Source organism: Lonchura striata, chromosome 26 (genome assembly GCF_046129695.1).
Source record: "Lonchura striata isolate bLonStr1 chromosome 26, bLonStr1.mat, whole genome shotgun sequence".
Taxonomy (NCBI): domain Eukaryota; kingdom Metazoa; phylum Chordata; class Aves; order Passeriformes; family Estrildidae; genus Lonchura; species Lonchura striata.
In genome coordinates this window covers 7519756-7537114 of record NC_134628.1, presented here as the reverse complement: position 1 = coordinate 7537114, position 17359 = coordinate 7519756, and positions in this window count along the sequence as shown.

Here is a 17359-nt window from a genome sequence, read left to right as displayed (position 1 = left end):
TCCATCCATCCATCATCCATCCATCATCCATCCACCCATCCATCATCCATCTATCATCCATCCATCCATCATCCATCCATCCATCCATCCATCCATCCATCCATCCATCCATCCATCATCCATCCATCATCCATCCCTCCATCATCCATCCTTCCATCCATCCATCCATCCATCCATCCATCCATCCATCCATCCATCATCCATCCATCCATCCATCCATCCATCCATCCATCCATCCATCCATCTATCCATCCATCCATCCATCATCCATCCATCATCCATCCATCCCTCCATCATCCATCCACCACCAGACAATTACGGATGTGTGCACAGGGACATTGGTTGCGCTCTGTGGCCCCACACCGGTCGTTCCCCAGCGGTTCCAGGGTCATTGCTGGATCAGCAGCCCTCGCACACAGAGGCTCGGGGCCCTGCCAGCTGGGACGTGAACCTGGGCACTCGCCGCAAGCAGCAGGTAAGGATGAGGTAAAGAAGAGCAATGGAAGTTTTAAGCAATTAATTTTTCCCTTCACCCCCCTTCCCACCATCTCTTTTTCCTTTTTCTTTCACCCCTTTCTTTCAAAGCTGAACGTGAGACTGTGTGCCCATTCTCTGGGAGCCTGGTCAGTGCCCCAAAACCCTCTGGGGGCAGGACTTGTCCCTGGCAGCCAGCCTGACCTCCCCTGGCACAGCTCCAGCTGTTCCCTTGGGCCCCATAAGCTGGAAGCTGATTTTGGGTCTATCCCACTGGGGAATTTCTAGAACCTTCTCACAGAAGGCACCCCTGGAGCAACCCCACCCAAACCCTGCCACCCCCCAGTGCAGCTCTCACCTACCCTCGTGTCATCCTGAGCATTTTTCCTCTGGAAAATGAAACCCACTGGTTTTGCATGGATTGAGCCATGGAACACGAGGAGGATTTGTTTGGATCCAGCTGGAATTTGCTCTCCCAGGAAAGAGGCAGCATGGCACGAAGGATTGCAGTGCAAATTACACTTTCCTTTATTTGGGCTTCAGATGATGGAACTAAAATTAAATTTAAACTCTTTGCAGAAAGGTAATTTTTCCTAATCACTCACGCTGCTGCACAGATCTCTACAACTTGATTACGTTCTAATTAGATTAATTGGGTGGAGAATAATTTATTTTCCAAGAAGATCAACTACAAACTGCAAGCAATTCTATAGACTCTGCAGGAGGGAAAAACCCACAACAAAATAACACCAGCACTCACTCAGAGCTTTAAAACCAAAGCACAGACTGCCCAGTAATTAAATTGTTAAAGAATTTATAAGGATATCTGGATGAGCTCAGGTGTTGTTTTTCATTCCTTTCCCTCTCTTTCATAATTTTCCCTTGTCCTCTCCCTCTTTTTCTCTGGGCCATAAAATGAGATGTGGAATTCCAATTCCTTCATTGATTTCTGAGATAAAAATTTAAGAAACTCAAGTAACAAAAGGTTGCACTCCCACGTTCTGCATGTGAAATGGATTGCCTTTGTTACAGGGCAGCAAATATTGAACTGGGTAATGCTGCGAGGTCTTTGGCCTGAATACTAATGGTCATTATTTACCAGAAATGAACAGGAGCCAGGGAGGTTCAGCACCTCCTGATTGGCTTTGGCATCCCAACAAAGGCACGGAGAGAGGGACAGGGGACATGAAAAGTGGATGCAGAGCTCAGTTCCTGTGCCTGGCCCAGCTTTATGAGCCAAGCTGCCTGTGAATTAATGCCGAGCAGTTTTCTGCTGGCAGCATCTGGCCACAGCGCACGTGGCTGTTCAAGCAGGCTGGAATGTGCTTGGAGGACGCTGCATCCCCGATGTCCTCGCTTCGTTCTTTGCTTTGCCCTCTCCTTGGGCAGCGCTGTCCTTTGCTCGGCACAGCTTCGAGCCGAGGTGGGACAACTGGGGGCTGTGAATCCCTGCTGAGCAGCTCCCGTGTTCCGCGTGGGTGGAAGGTGCTGAGCTGGGCACCCACCGGGGCGCCGGGGACATGGCAGCTGCAAACTCAGCTCTGAGGCTCCTCATGGAGCTCTCGGTGCCAGGATGAGGCGTCAGGGCCCGTTAACTTCGGGAAAGGACACGGAGGCTCCTCGATTGCTCTCCGTTGTCTCTTAAAAACCCAGTGGTGATTAGAGCAGACAGGAAACTTGGCCACTTGACCTTCAGAGTGCCCAGGGAGGTTGGTTATAAGGGCACAAAATGGCCAGATTTGTTCTGGAGACTCTCAGGTCAATGCTGCTCTTTTCCAAATTGTGACAGGATCACTGAGATTGGAAAAGCCCTCCAAGGTCATCGAGTCCCAGCTGTGCCCGATGTCCACCTTGTCCCCAGCCCGGAGCTCTGAGTGCCACATCCAGGAATTCCTTGGACACCTGGATGGGCGCTCCAAACCCCCCTGGGCAGCCCCTGCCAAGGCCTGAGCCCCCTTTCCATGGGGAAATTCCTGCTGCTGCCCACCCTGAGCCTGCCCTGGCCCAGCCTGAGACCGTTCCCTCTCCTCCTGTCCCTGTTCCTGGAGCAGAGCCTGACCCCCCGGCTGTCCCCTCCTGTCAGGAGCTGTGCAGAGCCACAAGGTCCTCCTGAGCCTCCTTTGCTCCAGGCTGAGCCCCTTCCCAGCTTCCTCAGGGATTCTCCAGCCCCTTCCCAGCTCCCTCAGCCTCTCCTGGGGCTTTATTCCCTTCCCAGCTCCATTCCCTTCTCTGGATACTCTCCAGCCCCTCCAGGTCTCAAGGTCCTGTGCCCAGGACCATCCCACACAGATCCTGAGCAAATGCACTTTCCAGCATTCAGTGAACAGGAGAATTGTGCCAGCCTGGATCTGTGGGGGGGTTATCACTGCCAAATGACCCCGGGCCTCTTCCTTGTCCCCTCCAGCTCTTTGTTTCCCCTTGGGATGGGTGGCAGATTTATGTTTCAGTAGTTCCTGTGGTGTTTGTCTCCTTTGTGCTGAATGCAAAGACTGGCCAGAGTCTGAAATATGACAAGTGTTTGGATGGGGCAGATAGGCCACCTGCAGATATCAGCCCCAGGAATGATAACAGGGCCTGGCAGAGTCACAGCGAGTGCTGAAATTAATAGCAAGAGATCTATTAAGGGGATTAGACACACGTTTGAACACTTACAACTTTATCTCTTGCTGCTTGTGGCAGGGACTATTTATTTCTGCAAACCCAAATGTCTGAAGGGTGATTTGTAGATTGGAGAAGGTGGAGAGAAAATTTGCACACTTGAATTCCCAAACCTCTGATCTTTGGCTGGCGGTGAGGGATGGGGACTTGGCTCTCATGGGCATCTCCATGGGACTGAGATGTGTCCCTTTCAGTTTTGTCCACACTCTGGAGCCATCCTGGAGAGCTTGAACTGGTCCTGTCCAGCTCCTGGATGAGAAGGTTCTCTGGGAGCATCCCAGCCATGTCCAGAGCATGGGATAGGGTTGGGGCCACTGCAGAGCGCCCTCCGAAACTCTGCTGACACTGGTGTGAATGCAGACACAGCCCAAGACACAAATCCTGCCCGCATTTCCAAAGGGGAGCTACGGTTTGAGGACCCTCCATTTCTGGGGAGAATGTTTTGGGGCAAGGCAGAGGGGTTGCTGCTTTCTGCCCCTGCAGCACATCCACATTTCGTGTCTGGTTAGCCTCTGGGAAAGGCACGAGCCACACCTGCGGGGAGGGGGGGGACAGCTGGACACGAAGTGGACAGCTGGACTGCAGAGATGTGCATGTACCTCTATCTGTGAGATCAGAATGACAAATTTGAGCTCTCAGAGGTGTGAGGCTGGACTTTACAGCCTCACCTGGTTTGGATGTGATTCTGTGTGTGCAGTTTCTGAGATTAAATGAAGAATAAAGCAGAAGATGGAAACCCCGTGTCCAGGACCACCCAGGAGGGGTAGACTGCAGGTCTCTAATGTTTAACTGGATTCCTCCTCAGGCCAGAGTCAGGGGGAATGGCAAAGCTCTTCTGGCTGCTGTGGGGGGGAAACCACGTTCTAATTCTAAATGTCTCTTTGGTACAGGTGAAGACTGGGATGTTCACAGGCTATTTAGTCTCCTGGTTCACAGCACGGCCTAAGCAGGTCTTTTTATGTTCCCTGACACTCGTTAGGAAGTTTTAAGAGATTGAATAGAATGGAAAAATCAGATTTAGTAATTTCTTTTACAATATATGTGCCCCTAAAAGGAACCTCATAAAATATGAATTCCACTGAATGTGCTTGTTTCTAAATTCAGAACATGTGTCCAAGCGAATTTGTAGCTCAGGAAATGAAGGACAAACTGCCTGGGACGGGAGATGAGCAGACAGGCAGCTGCCCTTTCCCTGCCCTGCTCTTCCTGCTGGCCCCTCCTGCCTGCTAGGGCATTTCCCAAAATATTTTGCACCCAAGGCACTGCCCTTGCTGTGCAGAGCTCCTGCCTCGTCTGGCCAGGTGCTCCCACCCTCATCCACTCATCTTTAATTTGCAATATTGCTATTAGATGTGGATCTGGGAACAGGCGGATGCCTCAGCCCCTTCCTGGGGCTGCTCGGGGTTTTGCTGCCTCCAGGTTTTTGCTCCACCTCCAGGGACTGGCCTCACTTACACTGGAGGAGGGAAAATTTTCCTGCCCTGCCAAATATTTTAGGTTCAGCAAACCTCCCCTGCCAACTACGATGGGCTGGGAAGAGGAGCTCTCAAAAACCATTTGCAACATAAAAGCTTGGCAGAGTAAAATGCTTTTGATCTGTGCAAATAATTCCCTCGGCAATTTTGGGGAGGTTTTTGTATCCGTTTCTACTGTGTTAACTTTCTGTTTGTAACAATTAATTTCACGATAATCAGCTCAACATTGTGAAATGCAGAATCATTTCAAACCAGAAATGTCTTTTATTTTGCAAATATCAAGGCTGAAACACGAACAAAGACAAAAATGTCCCAGAGGCAGCCAACAAGGAGGGGGTTGGATGCAGCCTCCTCTGTGTAGAAGTTCAGTTTTACCAAATAGACATTTTCTAAAGTCCCAGTGTTGTGCTGAGGACTTAAGTGGATCCAAGTCAATATTTTTCCCTTCTCCTTTAATTTTCTTCATTTTTAAGGTGTGATAAAGTCCAGCTGCAACCTTTTCAGGGCAGCAGCCCTGAGTGAGCTGCTTTCTCTCCAGAGTGGGAGCAGGGATGCAGGGAGGGAAGAGCAAGGGGAACATTTCCAGCCGTGCGTTCTGAGCCATCATAAGTTACCCGGCACGGCCTGGAGAGGGGAGGGAGCTGGGGTTAAATTAGCCCCACCTCCAGATGTCAGACCCAAATCTCCAGCCCTTCCTCCCCCAGTGGGGGTTGCTGTTCCCCAGCGATGGATAAACTGGAGTCATCCCAGTGGATGAGATGCCAGGGGAGCTAAGGGGCTTTTATGGGATTTTTTTGGGCTGGGTCCCTCATGTACCCCCTGCTGAACCCTGCCTGGCTGTTGGAATGCCTTCCTAGGGATGATTAAGCTGACATTTAATTGGGGACAACACCTGGTATTTGCTCCTCGGGCTCTGCTCCTCTCCATTAAGACCATAACGAACCCAAGGAGTGATGCAAGTAATTTTATGGTGCTGAGAAGGGTCAAACACATTTGCTCTTTGATGAGAGGAGCTGTAAAATCCTTAACTGGGAGCTGGATGGATCAGGCTTTCTGAGCATAAACAGGCAGAGGAAAAATGTGGAGATGGTCTGATGGGTCAGTCTGGGAGAAGAGAGATGGATGCATTTAATAAAGATCCACTCGGCCATTTATCCATCTCCTCTCAGTCTTCATCCAGAAGGAGAGCTTGCTCCCCGCCACGGGCAGCGCAGCAGAGCTCAGGAGGCAGGATGGATGGGTGCAGGAGCAGATGGATGGCTGGACAGCATTCCACCAATCCATCTCCATCTGTCCTTACACCTCAATCTTTATCTCATCTGGTGATGCACACAGAGACTTCAGTGGGGAGATACAGGGACTGAGTTTAGGCGTGTGGAGAGACAGGGAGGTTTTGCTCAGCCCCAGAAGCTGAGTGTGGAGGGTGACAATGACAGGACACTGTTTCTGCAGCAGCCCTGCCCTGCTCCCTGCGAGGCTGCAGCTCAACCCTGGCCATGCTGAGGGCTCCTGATAACCTTGGCTGTGCTTCCCTGCCCGCCCAGGCTCTGCCTTTGGAGGTGAAACATTTCACAGCAGGGAAAAAACCCCTACGATTAAAAATATCTTTTCTTTTTTTTGTCTTTCCAGCTGCTCATGTCCCCTTTCCTGGGGCCTGAATGCAGCATTATTCAACAGAAAGTTATTGTGAAAGTCACTGCATTGGCTTTTTCTGTGCAAATAACACCAGATTTCAGAGCCTCTGGAATTGCCACATGAATCAAGCTGGACAGATGGAATCCGTGCATCCCACTCCTCCCACAAGCACACAGGGCCCTGCTGTGCCCTGAGATGTCTGCAGCCACCAAAGGTGACAAGGAGCTGACTGCTTAGGCCGTTCCCTCTCCTCCTGTCCCTGTTCCTGGAGCAGAGCCCGACCCCCCGGCTGTCCCCTCCTGGCAGGAGCTGTGCAGAGCCACAAGGTCCCCCTGAGCCTCCTTTTCTCCAGGCTGAGCCCCTTCCCAGCTCCCTCAGCCTCTCCTGGGGCTTTATTCCCTTCCCAGCTCCATTCCCTTCTCTGGATACTCTCCAGCCCCTCCATGTCCTCCTTGTCCCGAGGGACCCCAAACTGAGTGCACGATGCAAATGTAGGGACATCTGGGATGTGAGTGCTGTGCCAGGCATCTCCAGCAGGCACCCACTTGGCACAGCTCTCCACTCATGTCTCTCTCCTCTTCCAGAGCCCTTCCCAAGTGCTGCAATTACCAAAATCCTGCCAGTTCAGTGTCAAAGCTGCCGTTCCACCCCGAGCCTGTGATTCCAGGAAGGGCCTCTGCTGCTGCCCGTCAGTCTGAGGCTGCAGTGGAGCTGTGATCCCAGCCCAGCTCCGAGCCCTGTCCGCGTGCCAGGATCGATGGGGAATCCTGAGTGATGTGTCAATAATAACGATCCCGATAATGAATAGGGGGCTGGGCTCGCGTGCCCGAGCATTAAAAGATCCTGACCCCAAGAGGTTGGATACCAGGAAACCTGCTCATTGATTTAATGACCCTTGGCTGGAGTTCTGAGACAGAGCAGAGACAGAGAGGAGGCAGGTGGAGCAGAGGCAAAGTGTCAATGTTGCGTTTGTCCGGATTTATCTTACTCCACACTTTCAGCCTCTTCCTCACCACGCTGCAGTGCCAAGCCTGTCAGTCCCTAGGAATTAGGGTGCCTTTGGGGCCCCTTCCTCATCTCCCATGGAATGTACCCTGCGATGGGATCCTCCCTGACAGTCACCAGTGTGTGCGGGGTGTGGGGTGGGGGCTGCGGTGGGGTCCTGGGGTGTCATCCTGCAGCTCCCACTGATTTTTCCAGCTGTAGGAAATGCCTGTGTGTCTCTCCCCACCCCAAGGGTTCTGCCCCCCGATGTCCAGCGGCTGGAGGTGGTTTGCTGAGCCCCTCGGCCAGAACCCCTGTCTGCCGAGACAGCCCCGTGAGGAGCTCAGCACGGATGGGAAGCAGCGGGGAGCTGGGCGGGGGAGGATCTGAGCACTCATCCCTCTGCAAGGGCTCGGGAAGGGGAAGTTCATCGGCTGTCGATCCTGCCCTGCTGTGACAAAAGCTTAAGGAGCTGCTCGGCGCTGGCAACGCGAGGAACGTGCTCCGGCTGTGTCACAGGGCAGCGATGCAGCGCAGCTCGTGGCTCTTCCCGCTGGGAGAGACCCCCGCTCCGCACCTGCCACGGACAGCTCAGGGAAGGCAATCTCCTGGCACTGGCACAACCAACCACCAATTGTTCCAGGTACGGAATCTGCCGCTTAAGAGCGACTGCTTTGCTCTTGGGTAGCTCTTTGTGTGTCAGCCTCAAAGGCAATTCAAATAGAAAGGGTTTGGAATCTCCTGCCTTGCTTTCCAGCAGGGAAACTGAGGCAGGGACAGCCCCACTCTCTGCCGTGCCTCTCACTGACCACTGGCACGCCCTCCTGGTGAGACTTTGCACACAATTTGTAAATTGGAAACTTCCTGCCGGTGTTTTGTCTATTTTGTCTATTTTGTCTATTTTGGCAATTGAGCTCTAAAGAAACTCCACGCTGTGAGTACAGGGTGTGGATCTCTGCTTTCTCCCATCTCTGTCATTTTTGAATGTTTTGGTTATTTTCCAGAAAATTTGACAGAGGAATTGAGGTTCACGATGCTTCTGCCACCTTCTGTCAGCAGGAGCTGAGCAGAGGAAAAAGTCCCCAGGGGTGACCTGAGTGAAGCTCCATCAGATGTTGGAGTAGTGGCACAGGATGCAGAAGGAAAACGAGATTTGACGGCAGGAAAAGCCTCAACCAGAACTCCCAGTCCCCCATGAGACCCAAAGCTGCAGCAAACAGACAATTTGGGTCTGATACTGACATTAATATTTTTTTTTTCCTCCCTATTTTTTTGAATTCACGTGGTTGTGTGTAAAGGGGTGTTTTGCACTGGGCAAAACCCACGCAGGGAGGCTGGAAAGGGGGGTCAGGGCACCAGCAGAACACTCAAATTTACATGAGGACAGCTGAGATGAGACACGGGCCCCTTGCCTCCCCACTGCCAGCCTGGAACTGTGCCCCTGGGCCTGGCCTGACATGATCTCACGTGGAATTGCATCAGTTTTCTCTACAAAACAAGGATTTGGTGTAACCATTCGAGTACATCTCAGCTTAGATGTTCTGGAGCTGCATATGAAAGCTCCAGAAAGTTATTTATTTCAGCCCATTTAAAGTGTTTTTGCTGATGTATTCTGCAGAGTGGGTTTAGTGTGTGAGCTCTTTAGTAAAATCATTTCTGTATTAATGAGACCTAACCCAAAGCCATTAAACGTGACTTTAAAGGAATACCTCAGCGAATCGCTCATATTGAGATGGATGGGAGCAGACAGAGAGTGTTTGTAAACTTACACATCATCAAATCAAACTGGAACTCATTAAATACAGCAAAATTATTCACTGAATAATTCACTCGGGTTGAATATGAAAGATTTGGACAACCTTGGGTTGTTTGATTGAAAAACAGCTTATTTTTTATGCTTCTGTGTATGTGACAAAGTAAAAATATGAGCTGAAGGTGGGGAGCTCTGTCACCTTGGTGTCGAGGGCCTTCCTTGGAGGAAGCTTCATTAAAATTGAATTCTGACAAATTCAGTCTGGAGGGAGGGTGGTCTTTTCTGGGGACAATCAGCCTGGCTGACTGAGGATTTTTAAGTATTTCTCATGTTTCATGCTCTGGTGGGGCTGCAGCAGCTCTGGGGAGCTGGGCTCAGGAGGTCTGTGCTGGGGCTGTTGGCTGAGGGTTCTTGGGTCAGCTCCATGTCCATGGGATGCTGTTCTGTGTCAGGCCAAGCTTTGAGATGCTGGGAGGAGTGGGAACCAAGCATTCCAGGGTTTTCCTTGTCCCCTAACTCCTGCCTGTCCCCAGGGGTCTCCAGCTGTGCCAGGAGCTGCCCCAGTCCTGATTGGGGCCCTGCTCCCAGCACAGCTTCTGTTCAAACTGGGGGCTCTGCTGCACCTTTTCCTGCCTGCAAAGCCGGAGAGCAGCTCCAGGGCAGCTGAGGATTGTGTGGGGATCCGGGCTGGGTCCATGGCTCCAGCAGCCCCTGGGCCAGGAGAGCTGCTCCGGCTGCTTTTCCTTCCCCAAGCCGGAGAACAGGCAGGAAGTGGGAAAAAGCCATAATCCCACTGTGTACAGGCCAGGGATGTGATCTGGGCTGAGCTCCTAGGCCATCCCTTCTGCTGAGGAATCCATCCTCCTGGTTGCACACAGGAGCAAAGTCTGGCAGGAACTCAAGGAATGCCTCTTCCCTCCATGTCCCCCTCCTGCTTTAACCCCATCCCGCCCAGCACAGCGACTCCACAATCTGCTCAGAAACCTCTGAGCAGAAGAGAAAGCTTTAAACAAAATACAATTTTACAGTTCATTTCAGGTAATCACAGAGTCTATGTTCCGAAATGATCCTCTCGGCATTGCCCACGGAGAGCAGCAATGGCTGATTGGCATTCCATTACTAAACAGCTAAGCCATTCATAATGCAAAAAAACAGACTTGATGGAAAGATTTGATTCAGTTTTCAAGCTAGACTAATTCAAAACCCAGAGCTCTATAAATCAGAGCAAATGTTCTTTATAAAAAAAATATAGCCAGAGCCCATGTGCAGCATCAGATCTATGATTTATGTCTGTATCCCATTAAAATGAAGGACAAGTGAGGGGAGCAGGGCTGTCCCTGCACCCTGGGGTCCTGCCTGCCCCATAATAAACAAACACCTTCAGTGACTGAGGAAATGGCCCCGGTGTCCTAGGGACATCTGGGGACAGTGGACTTTCACTTGGAGAGGGGGCACAGCTGAACTGTGCCCTGTTGTTGCTGCCAGCAGGCACAGGGACAGGGACAGGGACAGGGACAGGGACAGGGACATGACAGAGGGGCAGAAGGTGGGTCAGGGCAGATCTGGCAGCACCATGGCCATGGGAATGAGCTCCCAGCAGGGTTCCTTCCAGGGCAGATTGGTCCCAGCCAGGTACAACCCTGTGCCCCCAGGGTGCCCCCCCTGCACCCCCAGACCCTGGGGTGCCTCTGGGGACTGTCATGGGATTGTCCCGTGTGCTCTTCAGAGAACCATGGGATGCCTTGGGTTGGAAGGGACCTTGTCCCACCCCTGCCATGGCAGGGACCCCTCCCACTGTCCCAGGAGCTCCCAGCCCCAGTGTCCAGCCTGGCCTTGGGCACTGCCAGGGATCCAGGGGCAGCCACAGCTGCTCTGGTAACAATTTCTGCTCAGTACAAAACATTAACTCACTCTATCTCTGATGAAACCTGTGGTTTTTCCTTCCTCACTGCACCATATCATGTCCTGAGGAGTGTTCTGCTTGCAGAAATGTCGTGGCTTAACCCCAGCCAGTCCCAGCCCCTCACGGCCTCTCACCCACTCCCCACGGCAAGGTCGGGGAGGGAATCAGGAGGGTAAAATCTGGATAGCTCATGGATTGAGATAAACTCCATTTAATAGGGAAAGCAAAAACTGCACCCACAAGCCAAGCAAACCAAGAGGTCAATTCCTTGCTTCCCTTGGGCAGGTGGGTTCAGGACCTCCAGGGCTCCATCCCATGGAATGGTGGCTCGACCTCCATCCCCCAGAGCAGGAGCTGAACCACAGAGGTGCCCTCAGACCTAGGTCAGGTCTGTCAGAGAGGGAGGACCTGACCCAGGAACGCCCACCCTCAAGCTGCAGGACAGAAAATTCCCTAAATTTATTTCCTTCCCCCTAAACTTGCCTGTCTGCTGGCAGCTCCACCATTCTTTGACAGCCCAGCCCCTCTTGCAGCCTTGGCCCAGCGAGTGCTGCTCAGACTCACCGAGTCCCCGAGCCTGGGCTTTGTCCCTTCTCCCCAGGACAGAACCCATCCCCAGAGCTCGCTGCCCGTGCCCTGCTGCTGTTTATGCCTCTCCAGCTCCTGGAGTTGGTGCAGCTGGGGCTGGTAACATCTGTTGGCAATCCAGAGCTCGCAGGGAAAAGGATGCCATCGTTCAGGAGCCGACAATGATGTTTTAAAAGCTGTGTCTGAAATCCCCAAACAATTAAGAGGCATCTTTTTTACATTCCCTCCCCATCTGAGGCATTGCACAGGCAAGGCACCAGCTGAGAAGTACATGTAGATCTTGACAGGAAAAGCTGCGATTAATGAATAATGGAGCACCAGCAATATATAACTTTCAGGCGGAGCCATCGTAATTCAATCCAAACAGTAATATCAGGGTCTTTTCTTGGAGGAGTCTAAGCAGCAGTTAAATATTAAATAAAAAAGATGACATTTTATTTTATTTTCCTTTGGCAATTCTGCATCTCCTGATTCAAAGAAGCAAAAGGCAGAAAGTGCCACCACGAAGGGGGAAAGAAAGTTCAAATCTAAATTCACCTGCCCCCAGCCTGAGCTATCAACGTGCTTAATGAAGGAAAGGGAGGGTAGGGCTGCAGCACTGGGCTGCACCCTCTGGACTGATTTACCACCTGGACTTGTGCCCTTCATCTTTTCATCATCACTCAGATCGCTGGGACTCTTCAAGGAAATAGCTTCAAACTTTTGTCCCTGGTTTTGTGTGCCTGGGAAGATGTGTTCTTTAAAAACCCAGTAATTCACCAGCTGCATAGGAGCCTTGCTCAGTCATCCCGAGCAGCAGCAGATTTGGTCCCATTAATGCGATGGGTTCTGTTGCTCTCGAGGTGGCCTTTTTTCCACTTTTTCACTTCTTCGGAGTTCTGCTCCGTGCAGTGCCCCAGAGGCACCTCCAGCATTTCAGCCCCTTGCACCCCCTGGGCTGTGGGTCCCGGCCCCTTCTCCCGCCCCACGTTCTCCCCATTAGAGCAGAAACCTCCCTTGTGGCCTCTTTGCACCTCATTAAATCCTCATTTCTTTCCAAATCTCACATCAGCCCTTCCCTCTCCCCTCTTCCTGCTGCTAGGGCTGAACGATTTCATTAATTCCCCCAAGCACTGCCCACTCCAGCGCTCCCACTAACGACTCCATCCAGCAGCGGCTGACATCTGTTTAACTGCCCTGCACACATCGGGGCTGCCCGGGGCAGCCTCAAGGTGAAACCCTCCGCACCCACCAGCCCTCTGCCACCAGGATTTGTTAAACAAACCCTGGTGACTCCTCTGCCAGCGACCACAACTCTCCTCTGTGTTCTACAAAACTGGGGCTCCCAGCAAGGAGCTGTGAGGGAAGAGAGGGCAGACGGGGAGGATGGGGATTTGGGGTGGAGCAGAGGGTACCTGTAGGGCTGTGTGAGGATTTGGGGTGGAGCAGAGGGTACCTGTAGGGCTGTGTGAGGATTTGGGGTGGAGCAGAGGGTACCTGTAGGGCTGTGTGAGGATTTGGGGTGGAGCAGGACCATTTGGGTACCAATGGTACCAGTGGGTACCATTGGACTGTGTGTCCAGGGTGCTCACACTCAGCTGCTCTCTCCAAATCTCATCCAGTAAATGTTTACAAATGCGTGGCATTACCTCTTGGTTGCTTTTCCACCTGGAAGGATAAAACCTTTACTTGTTGTCCTGGCTCTGCTGTTCTAAGAGGAGTGGGGGGCAGAGCAAACAAAGCAAACAAAGCCCCAGCTCACACAAAATCTGTTCTGCTGCAAGCTGGGCCCGGCTCACGAGTGTTCAAGGGAGTGAGCAGTGACCCATGAGCTCCTCAAGGGATTTGTGCTCCACACCCCTCATGCTGAGAGGCTCAGCCTCTCCTTGGAACCAGGAGGGCATCAGGCCTGGCAGAAACAGAGTTTTTGTCCCAGTGCAACTGGAAGGAGTGGAGAGAGAAGTGCCTGATCTGACCCTGCAGGTGAGGGCTGGGTGGGGAGCACAGGGTCCCGTGGCTCCACAAATCCAATGTTCCTGCAGAGCTGGGAGCGCTGGGAGGAGGAGCAGCACCTCCATGTCCTCTGGCTGTGTCCCCAGCTCCAGTCCCTGTGAAAACAGACCTGACCCATCAGATAAGGCACAAAAACACCACCATGAGGAGGTTCAGATCCTAAACTCAGCCTGACTGTTTGGTTTATCCCTGAGCCATGCAGCAAAAAGCCCTCCCTGGAGAGGTCCCAGACAGAGGCATCCCCATGGAAGGTCTTGGGGACACAAGAGCCCAGCCAAGAGAGGGCTCTGTGCACAGGGCAAAGCCTCGTCCTCCCCTGGCCAGCAGCGGGACAGAGCCGAGCACAAACCAAGCAGAGCAAATCTGCAGTGCAGGGTTCACAGACTTCCCAGAAGATCTGCCCCAGGAGCAGATTTTTTCCTTCCTCATTGCTTTGCCAGCCACCCGTGGAAGGTTTGTTTGCTTTCTGACCTCCTTTCACAAAAGAACAATATTTTACCATCACCTCTTTTCTTTCTTTCTTAATCTCCTTTAATTATACTTATTTAAAGTCTGTAGTATTTTTGGAGGGCTGAGGAGGAGGGATAGCAGGGTACAAACACCTTAAGATCTTTAATTCTGTCCAGATAAGAGAGCTGCACTAAATAATTTCCAAAAAGAGCAGAGGTTAAGATAAGACTCTCTGCTTTCAAAAGTATCCCAGTAACTCCATTAAAGACAGAACTAGTAGAAAGCAAGCAAGATGGAGCAAAACATCTTCCTGGGAGTTTAATTTTTTTCTCAATGGAATTAGAAGGAACTCTCTTAACAAACAGCCTTTTCTTCCCCAAGGAAAGGATTTTATTCCCTAGTAAGAAGTGATGGGATGAGAGAAAATGTCCCCAGGATGCACCAGGGGAGGTTTAGACTGGATGCTTGAACATTTCTTCATGGGAAGGGGCTGTCAAGCTCTGACAGAGCTGCCCAGGGCAGGGGTGCAGTCACCATCCCTGGAGGGGTTTGCAAATCTTGTGGATGTGGCACCTGGGGACATGGGGCAGTTTAGTTTAGAACTTGTACTGAAGAGAAGTTGTGCCCACAGAAGATGTGGCTGCCCCTGGACCCCTGGAAGTGTCCCAGGCCAGGCTGGATGGGGCTTGGAGCAGCCTGGGACAGTGGACATGTCCCAGTGCTGGAACAAAATCATCTTTGAGGTCCCTTACCAAACTATTTTAGGATTCTGACTGGAGAGGCAAGTGTGGTCAGGGAGGTTTCCCTACCAAGGATGGAATTTGTTAAGCTTTTGGCAGAATGATTTTTATCTTTTTTTCCCCCCATGAGTTCTGTTTGCTTCCTGCTGCAAATTTCAATATTTCATCAGGAAAACAAAAGCTTCTTGGCTTTCAGTCGATGTTTTATGTGTTTTGAGCAGGATGTTGTGACACACTGTGGATGTGTTTCCAAGGGAAATGGGAGCTCCTCTTGGCCGAGCTCTCTGTGCTGTCTCACCAGCTCCGGCTGCCGAGCCTGATTCGGGTGCCACCCTGAACCCCATTTCCTCAGAGCAATAAAGGAAATAACTGCAGCACCCACGGCGATTTAAAACTCTCTCCAGGAGGCACAAATCCCCCAGAAGACGAGCAGACAGCACACGCTGTTCTCTCACATCCTGAGGGAAAAGAGGGGAGGGAGGGAGGGGGGGAGGGAGGGAGGGAGGGAGGGAGGGAGGGAGGGAAGGGGAGGGAGGGGAGGGAGGGGAGGGAAGGGAGGGGAGGAGGGAAGGGAGGGAGGGAAGGCGAGGCAGGGCCGCTCCCTCGCCCTGCTCTGGGATGCTCCTGGGGAAGGAAGATTTCCCGGACATCAGGGCCCTGAGCCAAAGCCAGCCGGTGCCTCACCAAAACAACATCGCTCATCCGTGCAGCGTTCCCAGGGAATCAGGTGTTAATGGGGTGTCACATTTGTCTTCCTGACAGCTGGCATCACCGATAAGAATTAATCAGATAGAAATAAATAAATAAAAGTGATAAAACCCCTCCAATATCTACTAACAAGGCTATTTGTGATTTTATTTTTTTAGTGTTGCTCTTATCTTACTCAGAGGAAGGGGGGGGAGCAGCGAGGCAGATAAAAGTGTTGGGTAAATCCAGCATGGCTGGATTATGCTATCGGAGCCGAGTGTTCCCGTGTTGTGGAGCAGACACCTGCTCCTTGCTCCTGCCTGATAGTGGGCACAGTCAGCTTTATCACCTCTTGGGTTTCCAGGCAAATATTTTTCAAGTGCCAGCAGAGTCTTCCAAAGCCTTGCACATTCACATGCACGCCCGCCATGCACCGGTGATGGGTTTCTGCAGGATTTGTGCTGGAATCAGGCTGGGCTGAAGGGAGGGGATCTCCCAGGAACACTTGTTAGCAAGCTGCAAGATAATCAATAATCTTGATGGAGATGCAATGGGCTCCTGGAGTCTGGAGTTTATGATTTTGCCATAAATGGAAATAATTGATTGCCCATTAGCTGGGAAGGGTATTGAAAAGTCTGTGGGTATTTGTCCTTCCAGGGAAACACCTTTGTTTATAGACCCAGCCTGGAGCACACCAGGGCCCGTCCTTCCTGCTCTGGTCACTCCAGGGTGGGGACTTCGGCGGCATGACCAAGGCACAGCTGGTGCTGTGGAGACTTTACCAGAAGGGTTCTGTGTCCTGCCTGCTCTGGAGACCCTCTGCTCCCACCCCAGGGTGATCCAGCTCTGCCCCAACTCTTTCCCTCCCCAACTTCCCAAAGCAAAACCACATCTCTGCACACTCAGTGCAGCCACTGTATCTTCACAGAAATATCAATGGGATCTTGTCTGTTAAAATCCCATCTATATGAGCATATAATTTTGCTAGAGTCACAATCTATTAGTGAAATCTCAGCCCTGGTGACAAGATAACAGAATCCTCAAATTAAATAGGGTTTCCGCAATTACAACGTCTCCCTTTCTTTCCCAGCATTAACACCATAAATGCTGCTGTCAGACAAGATAAAATCTGAATTCTATCCTGACAAGGCAAATGTTATCAAAGATCAGTTAATTACACACTGGATTTCAGAGAAGCAAATAAACCCCCTGCGGGTTTGTGTGAAAACTGCTGTTCTTCCCACCAGCTCCTCCCTGGGCCACCAGGCACGATTCCCTCATCCCTCCCTCCCTCTCCAGCACACTGAGGAAATGGGATCCACACTTTCTGCTGGTGTCAGACTTTGCCCCCAGCCTAGGGCAGGATGCTGACAAGGGAGAGGTGCTGGAGGTTTGACGTGTTTCCTGCAGGAAGGGACCTGTAAAAACCTGTTGGGTTTGTGAGGAGGCTCTGTGGCTCTGCAAAGAGCTCTTTCACTCCAGCCCATTCTGCGTTTCTCTGATTTATTTCATTAAAACAATTGCTTCCTTGCAGGAATTATCAGAATGGACACATGTCTTCTCTAACCCAGTAGCTGCTTCCCTCCAGCTGGGAGTTTTTTCTTCCTGTTCTCTGTATTTGCAAATAAGGTATTTAAGCCTTATTTTGAGTGGCAGCCTGTGTTGGAGGGGGATGTTTTCCAGCTGCTGTGAGTTCACATGGAACTGTATTCCATCCATCTCCAGCAGCACTGCAGGTGGATGGGACATTCCCACTGCTCAGCCCAAGATCCTGATGGCAGCTTGAAAAGGCTGCTATTAAGAGCTGTCAGCCAGAGGTGTTGCACAGCCCACAGCAAGAAATGGGCCAAATTCAGAAAATTACATGGAAAAGCAGAGCTTGTGGCTATCTCTGATTGCTGCATTTAAAATTCTCTTCAGCCCTGCAGGGTGACTGCTCCATTGCTGGATTTTTCCTGAACACAGACACCATGAGTCCAGAACACGGCCCAAACCCCCTGGTGCTGCTTTGGTGACTCTG